The sequence below is a fragment of the Haemaphysalis longicornis genome, unplaced genomic scaffold (genome assembly GCF_048455015.1).
Source record: "Haemaphysalis longicornis isolate Haplotype H1 unplaced genomic scaffold, Haemaphysalis longicornis Haplotype H1 scaffold_14, whole genome shotgun sequence".
In the NCBI taxonomy this organism is placed as follows: domain Eukaryota; kingdom Metazoa; phylum Arthropoda; class Arachnida; order Ixodida; family Ixodidae; genus Haemaphysalis; species Haemaphysalis longicornis.
The window spans coordinates 62,606,339-62,622,137 of NW_027526245.1; the positions used below are offsets into that span (position 1 = coordinate 62,606,339).

Genomic DNA, 15,799 nt, shown 5'->3' on the forward strand with positions numbered 1-15,799 from the left:
AATGTACGCTTTTCATTTTCTGTATATTTTGTACCACCCTGACTTCTGGAGGCCTCTGGGTTTGGGGGAAATGTAATTAAATGAAGTAAAACCCTGTCGGGGAACATACTGCTTTCGTGCATATTTTCCGTGCAACACATCAAAGGAACATATAACAATCTTCAAACCAAATGCAGATGTGACACAATGTCTTCTATACCTTGAGGAGCCCAGCCGCTTTCTTAATTCCGCTTTGCACCACACGAAGTAGTGGAGAATTGAGAGGACCCACGGGTTCTGTAACCTAAAAAAATGGCGCCGTTAGGTGTGGAGAATAGTCATCAGAAAAATAATAGGTGTTTTAATGAGCTTAAGTTTCCTAAAGTGGTATCGCTTCAATAGGCATTTTTCAACATATTTAACAATGCCTTCTTTCTATCAACTAAGAAATATTCTAAAAGGGGAATGCAAGGTAACTTTGATAAAACCCCATTAAGCGCTGTTGGATTCACTGAGTTTGAGAGTCCTGGTTGTCAGAAAATATTTTGACATCAAATACTTCTTCACCCGCCTCTTCGATGAACTGTTTGCAGTGTACGCAGGCGCTCTATTTTTTCCAAGAAAAGAAGGAACATGTCTACCCGATATTCGGTGGTTCGTGAATTTAGGAAGGATGATATGTTGCGCCAGTGATGCAATTTTTTGCATCACAGGGTTAATGATCTGGAAACAATGCTTTCATTCCTTATCGCAAAACCATGTTACTTAGTATGCCCTTACTAACAACGTGTTAAAAACTAAATGCATAGTTTAGAAACTGAGAATTGCCACAGGGAATGAAGTAGAAAAAAAATTGGCCGCTTATCTGCTCCTTTCGTTGCAAATGTCGTCCAAAGACGATAGTCTTTGTAGACATTTGGCAAGGAAATGTCTCCCGCTCACCTCTAATGCTGTTCCTGTACCGTCGCGCTCATCCCAAGGTAAACACACTAAAGGTTTGCTCAAGGCGATTTCCATTTACCACGTTTCATTGCTACAGGGGGCCGGGAATGGCTCCTTGAACCGCTGTCAGTTGGGGATTAACGTTGTGGACCTCTAGGGAATTTTTGTTGCTGCGAGCAGGCTTGTTGTGGCCTCGCGCGTCGCCTGCTAGGGAATTCCCTGTAAGAAGCTAAATGCTGACGTCAAGCAGCAGACGACGCAAAAAACGGCTGGAACTGAAGCTTTCCTTTGTAATTATTTTAGTTTGGCGGGTGTCTTGCTTGACGATATTTTTTCTATGAATACGGTGCGTGCCTGGCTGACCGTGTCCATGTTATCGCCCCGAGTTTCTCCTGCGCTGGTTTCTTTATTATTATAAACTTCAACATCTTTCCCCCTCCATCTGGCCCTAATATTACTGCTGTCGCACCAAACAATGATCAAACTTGAAGGACGCCTTCTTCAATATTTCTTCCACACTGAATTACCCCTGCGTTTAAGTTTCTTGCTTCCTTCAAGAACAATAAGAAAATCAAAGAAAAATTCCATGCAGAGCTGCGAGATTTTCTAGAAGCGCGCGCGTGTTCTGGGGAGAACAGTAATCGCAATTGCAGTTTTACTTGCGCAGTGTGCTACGTTTAAACTAAACTAAGAAAAACGTACGATGAGATACTGTCCCTTCAATAGTTTCCAGATCTGCTCATTCCAAAATGACATTTATTGGCGATAGATGGTAGCGTAGCTTATTTAGTGGCTCTAAACAAGTTTGTGTCACTGCAGAATGCTTGATTGCTATGACAATAGCCCTTTGTAGTAACCAATGTAGAGCGTTACATTGCGCCCAACTTACAGGCTTCAAGAGCATATCTGAAGGCCAGTATTAAAATATCCAAAATTTTTATAACCTGCTGCTGTAAGTGAACCTACAGTGTTGCATCTCAATTATTTATCATGTACTGTTGTGAAGACCTTTACAATGTTCCTCGGACAAATGAATTATGACGTTGCAGCTTGAGAGGTGCGACCTGAAATGGCTGTGAATGTTGGCTACCTGGCAGTTCGTTGTTTAAACCGCTGCACAAATACGTATTAGATAAGTGACCAGGGCATGATGACGTGCAAGTGCTCATGTATTGTCCTCCATGTTATTTTCCTGTTCCTGCACAATGTAAAAGGAATGTAACAAAGGAAGAAGACAGTTTTTAGTTTTATTAATTCCAAGCTTCACAGCCATATAACACGACTGGTGTCAGAAGTGCCCAGCACAAACGTTGTAGGTGCATCCAGATAGATGCTTGTTGAGACCTCTGTCACTGAAAAGTAAAAAAGAAATACCATTTTGAAAACTGGTCAAGCGCTACATTTATTTTCTTAGGAGCTTCACATTCAAAATTCAAATGACCAAATAGCTAAAACACAGCACACAATTATTCTGTTCCTTGCGTGTACGTTGTTTAGTATGCTTATGGACACTGACGTTTCTGTTGTAATTTTTTTTTCTTTATTTTTGGTACGCACGTGGCAGAATTCTCTTACGTTGATATTTTTTGTTTAGCCTGCTCAGGTACCACACCCATCATTAATGCCCGAGGAGTCATAAGGGGTCATAAGAACACCAAACACATAGAAAAACTGAGTCTACAAATTAACTTTTCTGTAGCAGTTAAAAAATTTATAAAATAAAGAATACAATGGCACATTTCCACAAAAACCCTAATACAAAAAAACACGGCCAACTCCAGCTTTCCTCAAAATTTTGAATATCAGTCTCTTTGAACCAGGCAATACAACTGTAAACGTCTTCATTACAATATTGTTTGCTTGTAAATTCCAGGCAGCTTAACTTGGTTGTCGCGCAACAATGACTTACTTGTTCGTCTCTATTTTTCTGATTTTGCCCCTCTAAAAACAAGTCACATCCTACAGTCGCAATGACGTTGGTCGACATGTTAACGTGTTTCAAAAAAGAAATCTATTGTATAGTGCTTTTTTCTAACACTATTCTAAAGTTCTTACTCTCACTCCTCTGACACCTAAGGCCGATTCATGTGGAGAGAACTCATATGTGGGCAGCAATTTCTACGGTGGTCCTAAGTGGCAAGGACTCAGCAAAACAAAACCCTTTGAGACAAGAGGATGATCCTCTGCCAGGTAAGTGGAAGGGTGGAGATTGCTTGATCTTTGCACGAAAATGCTTTATTCACGAGTCAGTTCAGTTAGGCGTCTTCGACATTTCAGAGAAGTGCAGAGAAAAAATGTTTTGAAGAATTACTGAGAAATACTGGTGGCCAGAAATGGGCAGCCAGAATGCCACGCCTCTCTTAACTCCCAACTTAAAACATCAGCTTAAAACAAGTAAAGAATAACTTGAGGAGCACACCCCTGTTAAATGTTCAAAACATGATTAGGTTTCACCTATATAAAGGAATACTGACACGAAATATCAAAGCTGAGATAAGTATGCAAAAAGTTTCCTTTGCATATGAAGATTGTGATAGCAACCGTTTAGTATAACATATTTTAAAACAATTGTAATCTTTGCATGCATAAGAAAGCTCAGAACGAATACCCTTTTGGCACTGGCATAAGCAAGACGCGTGGAGTCCTCGCCATGCAGTTCGCTCCAAACTGCCGACATCAGGGCTGCAGTGACTTAGCCAACATACTGGCTGCTGATGGTGCACGCTGCACTGACCTGTGTATCATGTCACAGTTTTGGGAATGATATCGTGCAGCCCAGGCGCGTGCAACTACCGCCGGCCTGAGCGTGTTGGCTCACTCTAGTACGTGCGTCCAGTCTGACCATGATGCAACGAGAACAGTGACATCAAGACTGCTGTGCTTCCATAGCGGCCGCCTTGGTGTTTGTTTTGTCGAAGCCAAAACTGATACAAATAAACAAGGCTCAAAGTGATTATTTACTCTTTGGTCAATCATTTAATGTTCTATTCTCTGATTACCCATATCAATGAGAAAAACTTAACACAAAAATTTCATACCAGTACCCTTTAGAATATTGTCACGAGGAGACGACGAAGGGCGCAGTAGGCTATGCGCCGCTCTGGGCCCGATGAAGGACGACGAAGAAGAGCTGTGTGTGAGGCGTGCAGCCTGGGCGAACGCTCTCGCAGGCGGCGAGTGCGTCGCCAACCGCCTCGCGAGTGCGTTGCTAACCATTATAATCGTCATCTGTACATGATCATCATCATAAGTGAGTGTGTTGCGGAGTCTCGATCCGACGAGTAAAGGTGGAAGCGCTCGATCTGCTGCCTTCCTGAGAGAAGCGTCCTGTCTCCTTACAAGTGGTGGACGCATGAACGAAACCATTGCAGACATGCTAAGCATGTACGTCGACTTGGAACACAAAAATTGGGACGCAATTCTCGCATACGTGACGTTTGCCTACAACACGACCCGGCAAGAAACTACGCGCATGACGCCATTCGCTCTCCTGTGCGGACACGAGGCACCAACGATGCTGGATGCCATGCTCCCACACGACCACAGAAATGCAGCGCGCCGAAGAGGCGCGCTGCTCGCTCGGTATCGCATCAGAGAACAGCAGGTGCAGGATTCCTCTCTTTACAACGCTCGTCACAGGCACGCTTCCTTCGAGCCTGGCGACTATGTATGGGTGTGGACCCCCATCCGACGTCGAGGGCTAAGCGAAAAACTTCTGAAACGCTATTTTGGACCGTACAGAGTTCTGAAACAACTGAGTGACGTCACGTACGCAGTTATTCCGGAAGACGGTGTTCCATCCCGGCGTCGCCAACGCCGCTGGGAAGTGGTCCACATCGTCCGCATGAAGCCTTACTTCGCAAGAACGTGACACGCCCATACTGGATCGCTGTTTCACCACACTTTCACCCGAGCATCGGGACGATGCTTCCCCTGGGGGGTGGTAAATGTCACCTGTTGTATAAGAAAGGGCACACGCAACGGTCGACGACGAGGCAGAAGAAAACAGAATCTTCGTCTTCGGATGGCGCGCGCTGGGGGCCGGTCTCCCGGTTCTCGAGCTTTAGGTTAGACCCTTGGCTGTCACCGTTTTGGTGTTTTGTGCCTCATTAAAAACCCCTACCATCCGGAGCACGCATTCGCTGTACGCTACACTGGTAGAGGTGCTGGGTACAACCACCTGATGACCAGGACCCCTCCTGGCAGCCCGGTACGGCCACGCTTTGTTGAGACCCCGGTTCATCGGATTAGCCGCCGCCAACTCGGCCTGTCTCCTGAGTACGGCCTCCTTTCCAGCGGCGCGCCGACACGCCAAGTGCTTCAACCGCAAGTAATGGCACAATCAGTTGCCTCTCAGGTAACGCTTCGCCAGCCGCGCACTCCTGCCGTCTTCCGTGGTGAAGCGTTCGAAGACGTCGAGGACTGGCTGGAGCAGTTTGAGCGTGTCGCGTCGTTCAACCAGTGGAACCCTGAACAAAAACTTGGGCATGTGTACTACTCGCTGGACGACGGCGCCAGGACCTGGTACGAAAACCGAGAGGCGAGGGGTGAATTGTCGACGTGGGATGAATTTCAGCGGGAGCTTCTGTAGTCGTTTGCCTGCACAGACCGCCGAGAGCTCGCCCAGCGACTTCTGGAATCCCGAATTCAAAAGCCCAACGAAACGGTCGCAATGTTCGCGGAGGACATGGCTCGCCTATTTCGGAGAGCCGACCCCGATACGCCCGAGCCGAAAAAGCTGCGACACCTAATGCACGGTGTAAAAGAGCAGCTGTTGTCTGGCCTCGTGCGAAATCCTCCTCCTACTGTAAAGGATTTCATCAAAGAGGCGACAGCCATCGAGTGAGCCCTGCAGGAGCGGTGCCGACAGTACGAACGTGGGGCCGGCAGATCCTCCAGCACCACTGGCGCTGTGGTGACTGCTGCGTCCACCGATGGATCACTGCGGCAGCTCGTCCGATCTATCGTTCGGGAGGAGTTGCAGCTGCACGGACTCGTTCCGCCCGGGCCGGCGTCTGCATCAGTCGTCGACATCGTGCGCCAAGAAGTCAGGCAGGCCTTAACGTTTGCAGCCCCGGAACAACAGCCACAGCCGCTCCAAGCAGGCTATGCGTCGGCAGTGCGTCACCAACCGCCTCCTTCGAGAGCGTTCGCCCAGGCTGCACGCCTCACACACAGCTCTTCTTTGTCGTCCTTCATCGGGCCCAGAGCGGCGCATACCCTACTGCGCCTTTCTTCGTCTCCTCGTGACATATAAAATGTTACGTGGCGGCAGAAGAGGCGAACCATGAAGGATGACGACGCGATCTATTTGCAGTACGAGATGACCTATTTACATTATTTACAAGGCAGCTGTTGCAGAGCGTTCGCCCAGGCTGCACGCCTCACACACAGCTCTTCTTCGTCGTCCTTCATCGGGCCCAGAGCGGCGCATACCCTACTGCGCCCTTCGTCTCCTCATGACATAGCCCCCGCGTCGAAGGCGACCGTCCCGGTCGAGATCACAAGAAATGTTCTGGTGCGGTGAGGATGCGAATGAGAGGAGAAGAGAGGGGAGATGTTCTGACCACCACGGATTACGATGGTTAGATGAGCTGCGGCCCCTGAACAGCGTTTCCCGCCGATGGAGCGAAGCAGCCGCCAAAGCCCTTGAAGCTCCGCCGGAGAACTGGGCAGGGGATCGGCGTCGTCGTATCGTTGGGTCGCGGCTGGTCACGTCGGGAGGTCATGGTGGGTCATTGGCTGGGGAAACGTGGCTGGGGATGGTCATGTTCATGTCTCACCGGGGCTGGAGTGGGCCAACGGGATCCAAGAGGCTTGTAGCAATAGCTTCGGGAGACGAGACCGGGCGAGGCTGAGACCGCCATGGGGATCGAGACCCAGCACCACCACCAAAATGTTACGTGGCGGTAGAAGGAATGAGGCGAACCATGGAGGATGACGACGCGATCTATTTACAGCACGAGATGACCTATTTACGTTATTTACAAGGCAGCTGTTGCAGAGCGTTCGCCCAGGCTGCACGCCTCACACACAGCTCTTCTTCGTCGTCCTTCATCGGGCCCTGCGCGGCGCATACCCTACTGCGCCCTTCTTCGTCTCCTCGTGACAATATTTACATGGACACATCAACATAGCTTACAAACCTTTCTGCAAGTTGTTACCTCAAGCTGTCCACCATTCCTCAGCCGAGCATGGAAGGCTGGTACAATAAAGAGTCAATTTTAGATTTGACACGTTTACAAGCTGAGTTATTAAAATTGAACCTTTTACCCGCCGAGGTGGCTCAGTGGCTAAGGCGTTGCGCTGCTGAGCTCGATGTCGTGGGTTCGATTCCCGGCCGCGGCGGCCGCTTTTGTGATGGAGGCGAAAAGCAAAAACGCCCGTGTGTACGAGATTTCGGCGCACGTTAAAGGTGCCTAGGTGGTCAAAATTAATCCGGAGCCCTTCACTACGTCGCGCCTAATCGCCTGCGGTGCGTAAGCGCGTTAAACCCTACAATGAATCAATCAATCAATCAAATTGAACCTTTTGTGACCTTTCTTGACAAAGATTGAACCTATAACCACTCCTCACTGTCTTGGCTCATGTACAATGCTTAAGCTGCATGCACATCTTCGTACGGTTTCATTTACTAAAGCAAAGCTTCGAGCCTCTGCCTGATGTGTCTGTAGTCCACCCAAAATGCACAGGAAAGCCTACTTTTTCAGATGATGATGATGACAACCGTGGGCGAAGTGAAAAAAACATTAAAACTCTTCCTGCGATCATAACCGAACCTGGGTCCCTTATGTTATTGAGCTGACGTCTACTCCTTTGCGCCATTCCAGCACAGTCGAAACAATAAGGATTTGCATGAACGATCAAAATTACACAAAAATGCACACCTCCATTTAACGACGACAATGGTTGTACGCTACAAAAGGTCATGGACTGCCTGAATCAGTATACCTCTAGAGAGCACAATTGCAGTGCAGCAAACCGTCCCGATAAGAAACAGGTGCTTGCTACTGGGCTGGTTAATTTGGTGTTGCACTTGAGTTTGGAAAGCTTCACGTTCCCCTGTTGTTGCCAGTTCGACAGAGGAGTAGTTAATTTTTTATTAGGTCTTCGCGTCAGTACCTTGGTCACAGCTACATATTTGGTTGGCACACTACCAGGTTGGTCTCCAAGCAGACGCAGTCTGTATGTTGCTAATTTAAAGTGGGCCACAAAAAAAACCACTTCTGCAGGCACTCACCTGCTTTCGGTGGGTACTCGAAAAAGATGTAGACCAAGGCTTGCCCTCCAGGCCTTGCACAAACATCGTAGGGGCCAGCTCCAAGCACTTTCTTTTCCCTCTGGAACCCTCCTATGCAGATGATGCAGGAACAGGATTGCATGCTGTGTCAGCAGGAACGAAATCTGGGTGAGCTGGGAATATATCTTCGAAAAATAAAATGCGTAGAAGACAGCGACATGGAATAAGACCACACAGGACAACCCACTCTTCGGAAAAGAACACGCAGCGCATCGTCCCGTGTGTTGTTTATGTGTTCTGCAAAAGCAAAAGCGGGCAATCTCTTCCGCATTGTTAATAACAAGGATCGTCTAAAAATGGAAGAACGAGTGCGGTGTTAACCATGCGCAGCTTTTAGTTCGTTGTACGATTGGCATGATTTACAGAATTTTGTTGTCATGTAAGTCCGTGTATGTGTGCCAGATGGAACGCTGTCTAAGCGTCCTTATCAGAGAGCATTTGTTTATGATAATGAATTCCACGGGCGCAAATCTTCCTGCACATTATAAAAAAGTGTGCATGTCACGCATTATTTGGTGAGACTGTAGTGTTGTACAGGCATAAGTATCAGATTGTTAGGGAACTGGTTGAGCTCTTCTTTATCAATTAACATAGTAACAAGTGTGCCAGCAAATCGTCTATCATTTTGCACGAGCAGGAGCACGCGCAAATCAGCACCCTATTTCTTTATTCTACTATTTGTCTTCGTGTATAAATTTTGTTTTGCAATAAAACGGCAGTTGCCAGTGAGTGCTTGTGTGTGTCCCTCCTGCCTGTACACTTATTTGTGCGCTTACAAGTTTTCAATAGCTTTATGCCCTGCCACATACTATTTGTCCCATACGCAGCTTTTTCCATTCACTTTCAATGTACACTTTAATGACAGTTGCTCCTGATGCCTCCTCATAAAGGGCCCGAAATGCCGCGTAACCTTCACAGCCTTTTGGACGATCGGATTCTGCCACCGTCATTTGGTGTATCTTTCCTCTCGCCCTCTTCCGTCTTTTTTGGCTCACGATTTCATGCTTTTTTCCTTTTACCGCGATATCTTTACATTCTCTGTACAGAAGCGACGTTTCCCATTCATCTCCCGCAACGCAACTTAACTGCCCGAAGATCGAGAACTCTGGTGCGTGCACACGACATACTCGCGAGATTAACGCTATCAAACACATGCATGCTTACGTTCGAGGTACTGCACCTCACACATCCAGGACTGCGATTCGGGGAGTATACGCCACCGGTTCGGTCAAACTTAAGCAATGTTATGGGCTCCTACACAAAAGGAACAACAGGGAAACACTTGAACCTGCGGCCGGAGTGTGTGGGGACATAGCATCGTAATTTGAATTTAGCGTGTACTGCATACTTGGACGAGAAACAGGGAAGGGAAAGGACAAACCACAGGCACGTTGGCTACATGAAGCACGTGTTGGTTTGCGCGACAACGTCTGGTTTGTCTTTTTCCACTGTCTGTACCGCGTCCAAGTATGCAGCGCACAATAAATTTGAATTCAAGTTTATACAGAAATTATTAACGTCACAATACTATCGGGAACGAGAATGACAGCTAGGAGGCCGAGGCGGCCACCCTAACAAGAATTCACGCAGCTTTAGGTACACAGTACAGTGGTATAAACAAAAAAACTACAACAAACATAAAATAATGATGTTACTGACCTTGCTGGGAAAATGAGCGCACAGATGCCCTCTTTTCCGCCCTTCCGTTTCTGTGACCGCAAACGCTGGAGACCGGCATGGCTGATCTACGCTGAGCTCAGGCTGCAAGTCTCTCTTAAAATGTCCCAGTAGGTATGTAAGACCCCTAATCGGATAGGGAAATGGCAACAATACTAGCATTCACGGTATATTCACGCATCTGCAGCTTCATTTAGTAGCAATCACCACAAACAGACACGCTTGGTGCTGACACCGCAAATCGTTCACTTGGGGGCTTGGGGGGACCCAGGGAATTGCTGCGCCTGCTTCGGCGTTGTCCCTAGGCGCTCAAAAACAAGTCAAGTGACGTCACAATTTGACCACGTGACCAAAGGATTTCTTTCCTCCTTCTAGCCGTTTCGGGGTTCATCGATGCCAGCGCTGCAGTACGGCGGAGACGCGCGTGAATCGAGGCGGCCAACTTCAAGGTTTATAGAACCGCGTGGTCGTGCTCCACGTGCGTTCCAAGTAGAACGTGGAACCTAGCTAGTGGAACCTTTCGTTGCTGTTGCCGCGTGATTTTTCTTATGTCACCAGGAGGTGGCGCGGGCAACACCAGGCGGCGATTTTCTGCCGTAGATGTAGAATATCATTTGTTATCGAAAAACCAAGCATTCATAATTTTTTAATAAAGAAACACTGTAAATATATCTTGTGTAGTAATTTCCTGTCTTATATTTGCGTAATGTCTTGTACTTGTTCAACAAAGTTGACAAGTATGAACATATAAACCGGGCTGGACGTTTACATTTAGCTGTGATTATATAAGACTATTGCGCAATATCTATTTTACTTTAGCCGGGTGGTTGAATCGAGCCTCAGACAAACATTCAGACATACAAACAGACATACAGACCGACCAAAATTTCTGAGTCTAAGTAGCACAAGAAAGACTATCGTCTTTAATAATTTTCGTGTAATGGCCGAATGTCGTTCTAAAATAGAAAGTGTTGCTAAGACAACGGGTCCTCTCAGCGTCGGCGAAGCTCCTCCGCCACACTTGACTGTGTAACGGGTCTGGCTAGAGCTGTCTGTACATCAGCAATTCAAGTCTTGAAGACATACTAAGTTGGAAGGCGTAGTGGTATTCAGTGAGAATGTCGTGTTTTTTTTCTGCAGCGTAACAATGCACGAATACGAATGCACCGAAAATGAGGTTGGAAGTAACCCAGAGATGTGTAGGTGGTCGTGCTTGCAGGCAGAAGCTACATGACGGCAACACACAACTTTGCTTCGATCAAGAGACAGACGAGGCGAAATGGCGATTATGTATAGTTGAATTCAAACCTGAAAAATCAGGACAAGATGAGTGAATAAAACGGGGAAGATGGGGGCGGTGGCAAGCCCTCGAGTCCTTTCCCGCACTCTCCTATCTTTGCTAGAAAGACACGCCGAATCCTGGAAGTTCCTCTTGAATCATATTGACCCCAAAACATTCCTCGCTCGGCCTGAGGGCCGTGAAAATCTAAGGAAATATAAGGAACTCGGACACCTGCTTTCGCAGCGACACAGTGAGAATTCAGTTCTACTAGAATTCTCGGTTCTTTTTAGATAGGGTTGAACTACACGTTCATCACCTGAAGCACACGTGGAACTCATGGCGACCCCTATATTGTGTACTGCATGCAATCTGGTGTAGACAGAGAAGGGACTGTCTATTTTTTTGGGAATTTTCCCAGTACTAGATAAAGTCTATATGTTTTAAGGCTGTTTGAGAGGATTGGTCATGTTTGAGGGAATTGGTCATAAGAGAATTCCATGGCCACTCAATTGCACATCAATCTGTAAAAAAGAAATATCATCTCTCGCCGAAAAAAATTGTAGAATGGCCCAATGTAATGAATAAAATAAAACGGTATGTTGTCTTCGCATTACCTTCAATGAGTAGTCAAGGCTGTTCAAAATCCCCAGTTTCACCCACAAACCCCATAAAAATTACGGTAAATAGCATTGTGCCGTAAAATTCTTTGCTTAGTGCTAGTCATTGTCCGCATATTGGATATTCTTTGTAATCTTACTCGACGTGCCGCGCTTTACTCTTCCCGTGTCCGAAGTATGCCTCTGCAGTGCCATGGAACCGCTGCTGTCTTTCTCCGCTATATTTATGCGTGCACCGCTTCGCATAGCCATGCCTCGTAGTGATCTGCCTCTGTCGCCACGTTACCTCACACTTGGACAATGTTTTTTGTGTTTCCTCGAAGTTTTGTAAATCAACTCCATAATGCTCTTCCTGTTAAAGCGAAGCTTTCAGCCTCTTACTGATGTCGTGTGTTGTCCACTGAAAATGCACTGCAGGAAAACCAAATTTTTTTATGAATGATGGTGATCGTGGGTGAAATAAAGCAAAATTAAAACCGTTCCCGTGGTCAGAATGGAACATGGGTCCCCCGCTTCCTGAAGCCGACGTCTATTCGAATGCCCAATTCCGGCAAAGAGCGAAGTAGTTTGGATTTGGATAGAGGTGCATACGGGCGCGTTCAAAGTTAGACAGGAACTGTACCCCTCAATTTTAAAACGCCAATGTTGGAACTACAGGGAAAGCCATAAAATTCGCGTATCAGTAAAGCAGTATAGAGCGCAGACGCACCGCAGTAAACCTTCCCGATGATAAATACCTTAGTGAGGTGGTGTGATGTGGCCCGATCACTTGTGGGTTGGCTCGTTTGGTGTAGGTCTTGATTTTGAACAGCTTCGCGTTCCCCTATCGTTGTCGTGTTTAGAGAGTAAGTTGATTTCTTATTTAACCCGTTCGTTTTTCTTACCTTCGCACGGACGTTGATTTGCAGAACAATAAATGCAGCGAAAAATATGAAAAACTGTTTCATTTGCCTTGTCTCTGCTGGGTCCCTCCCTGTAATTGAGTAACAAAAATATTCCTGAAACGCTAAAAACGAAAACAACTAAAAAGTGCTAAATAATTTGTTATACATATGTAAAACACTCGTGATTCGCGAAGCCATTTGCTTGACGTTTTGACCGACTATTTTTCGATTCAGAATAGACAATACACAGTACTTCAGCTTTTATACTGATGTTTTTATGCCTGAATCTCTCGGCTTTTCAGCCTTTTCTAGTGCCTGGCACTAAGACTGTATAACACCGCCATAGAGCCAGCCCTAAAAGGTTTTTGAACCCATCGTTATTTAGAAGGTCGTGTAGTAGATTCATGGACTGCCAAGAGCCGAGCACGTGCACATCTCCGACGGGGGCCTGGCTCTGTAGCAAGTTTCTGGCACAACCTGAGTGCTTAAGAGAGATAGGGCATGTCTATCCCGTGGACATGCCTATTCTCCAGCACTTACATGCTGTGGGATAGCCCTATCCAGGAGGCTTGTGCGTGACCCTTGTGCACGATATGAAGCGCCACTGTACTCTATCGGTTATCAGTAAGATAACTGAGGACCTGTTAAAACACAACCGAATTGGTATTCACTAGTTTACAAAACGAAGTCCCAGTCGTGGCAAGCATTTCGCAAAAGGTAGTGTTTTTTTTAGCGGCCAGATGTCTGTATGTGGTCTCTACATCTTGTTTTCGTGTCCTGCAGACCAATCTTTAACGTATCTTTTCTGTACGACCACTTAATTCCGTCGTGTCCGGGTTACTCAGGAGGTGGGGCCGAAGAATGTAATCAAGCCGTGCAAAGAAAGGGCGCAATGTACACGAAGCTGCGACTTAACCGGCACAAAACAACCGTCGGTAAAACAGACGACAAAGCCGGGTCTCTCCGATGTACCCGCCGATGTGAGCGCGCGGGGTTCGGGTGTGAGCACGCCGGTGTGAGCGCGCGGGGATCCGTGAGTGAAAACGCCCTTCCCTGCGCAGCGGCGTTGGGAGTTTCTTGTCCCACACTCCATGGAAGAACCGTTCGCTGTTAGAGGTAGAAAGCCTTGCTTTAAAGTAAATATCGACGCTAAGCCAGCAAACCCGGCCCCTGGTTATAACAAAAAAGATTACCAGAGGATTGGATGCTGGCTAGTTTGGTAGCACCATATCGACTGATTTGGTTAATGCGCGCCAACGAGATGACGCAAATGAATCGTCCTTGTTTCCCCTAAGACGTTCCTAATTACCTGTTCACTGCAATAAAATCTTCCTAATCAAATACCCCAACAAGACGTCGTAGGTTAAACGGGACAGCGAAATTTCAACAACTGAAATAGTAGTACAGCTCCTTCTATGCGTGAACATTGCACGCAGGAGAGATATTACATATGTCTATGCACGCCATGAATATGGAACTCAACGCAAAACTATATTTTAGAACACTTCAACTTTTCATCAGTTCAGCAAAAAAAAATACCTTTCAAACAAACGGAGTTACCTTAAAGCTGTCAAATTGCTTACCATTTTGTTCTGAGTCCTTGCCTTGATTTTCTTACATTAAGCCTTTATACAGCATCCGGTTTGATTTATATGAATGCGATATAGATATACCTTTGCTTACCTTCAAACGAGAAGCTTGGTGAAGCAAACGATTGCTCAATTCGCTCGCAGCGCTCCCTCTATCCACTAACCTACGTATGGCCACATACCGAGTATAAAACAGGTGGAAAGTTCGTATAGCATGTGTCTGGTGCTATTCTTTGGAATTCAATGTGCTGTTGAAGGGCGTGAGCTGTCCACAAAAGAATAGAGATGCTACAATGAAACAGCGGTGCTGCTGTACATATTGAGGAGTTCCCCAGTATAGCTTCGTGCCGCAGATCACGGCAGCTCCCGTTGAAGACTACAACGCTAAGGCATTGGGTGTGGGCGAGCAATCGTAGTTTTCTCGCCTCCAAGGCTGGTACGGCGACTTTGACAGATGGATTTTGTAAATACCCCGGGCTGCAAAACTAGACAAGGCCTTATGTAAGACTGAAAATTTATTGGCGATTCTGAGGCAATGGAAAGTAGAAGAAGTGCGGTTGTGCGAATAACTTCCGTTCTTGAAGTGCCTTTTTTTCCCCTATTAAGGTTTCACCGCACCATTCTTGGCATACACTGCTGCACAGCTACAAACTACGGGCACAAATGATCAAACCCATCCAAAAGATGTCTCTGTGTAAAGCTGTTGTTCCACAACGTGTATGTAAAAGCTGTAGGGACGTTAATAATACGTACCTTATCGTTGGCACGGCTTACCTATCCTAGACAATAGCCTATTTAAAACTGTGAGATTGAACTGCTGTATTGGCCAGCTGCTTCAATAGATTACTCTAATCCCGCAGCATGCCAAAACAGGAAATCGCAATAATACATCGCAGATATTTTACCAGGATGATTTTTTTCGACGAAACCTATACGACCACAGGTTTGTGCTAGTTGTGTGCATCACGGTGAACAGATAATATTTCAGAGCTTTATTTGGTTTCAAGGACGTATCCTCAGTGGCAGCGAACAGTATGACTGCACGAACATAACAAAGCCCCTTCATGGCAATTTTTTCCCGTTCCCTGAAGATCTCAATTACGTTAACATGCGAACCAAAGTTGACAACCAGCTAAAGCACAGTTGAGCGGATAAAAAAGATTTCGAGACATTTCTCAGAGAAAGATATGAAGGTGAATGAAAAATTTCCGCAAGTCCGATAATTACTCAGGGGTATGTAAAGCGCACCTACGCCGCTCCTTCCTCCGCTTCAGCAGACCTAGGTTTTGTGAATGGCATTGACAGAATATGTCAAGGCAGAGTTCGCTTTCATTTGTTCTTTTCCTTTTGAGTTATTCGCACGAGGTCACTGGATGCGGTAGACATTTGCGATTGCGTTGCTGGCGTTTCTGGTGATTAAAGACGATTGTCTTTCTTGGGCTACTTAAACCCAGAAATTTTGGTCTCTCTGCATGCCTGTCTGCCTGTCTCCCTGCCTGTCTGTCTGTAACTCGATTCAGTCACCCGGT

The 15,799-nt window shown here is 46.5% G+C and overlaps 1 long non-coding RNA gene across 1 annotated transcript; it reads right to left on the reverse strand.

Moving 5' to 3' along the window:
- Positions 1–12,558: 12,558 nt before the first annotated feature.
- Positions 12,559–14,379, reverse strand: LOC144165133 (uncharacterized). The gene is made up of 3 exons (XR_013321379.1): positions 14,265–14,379; positions 12,682–12,770; positions 12,559–12,620 (listed from the first exon to the last, which is right to left on the reverse strand). It is a non-coding gene; the product is annotated as an uncharacterized LOC144165133 (long non-coding RNA).
- Positions 14,380–15,799: the final 1,420 nt, after the last annotated feature.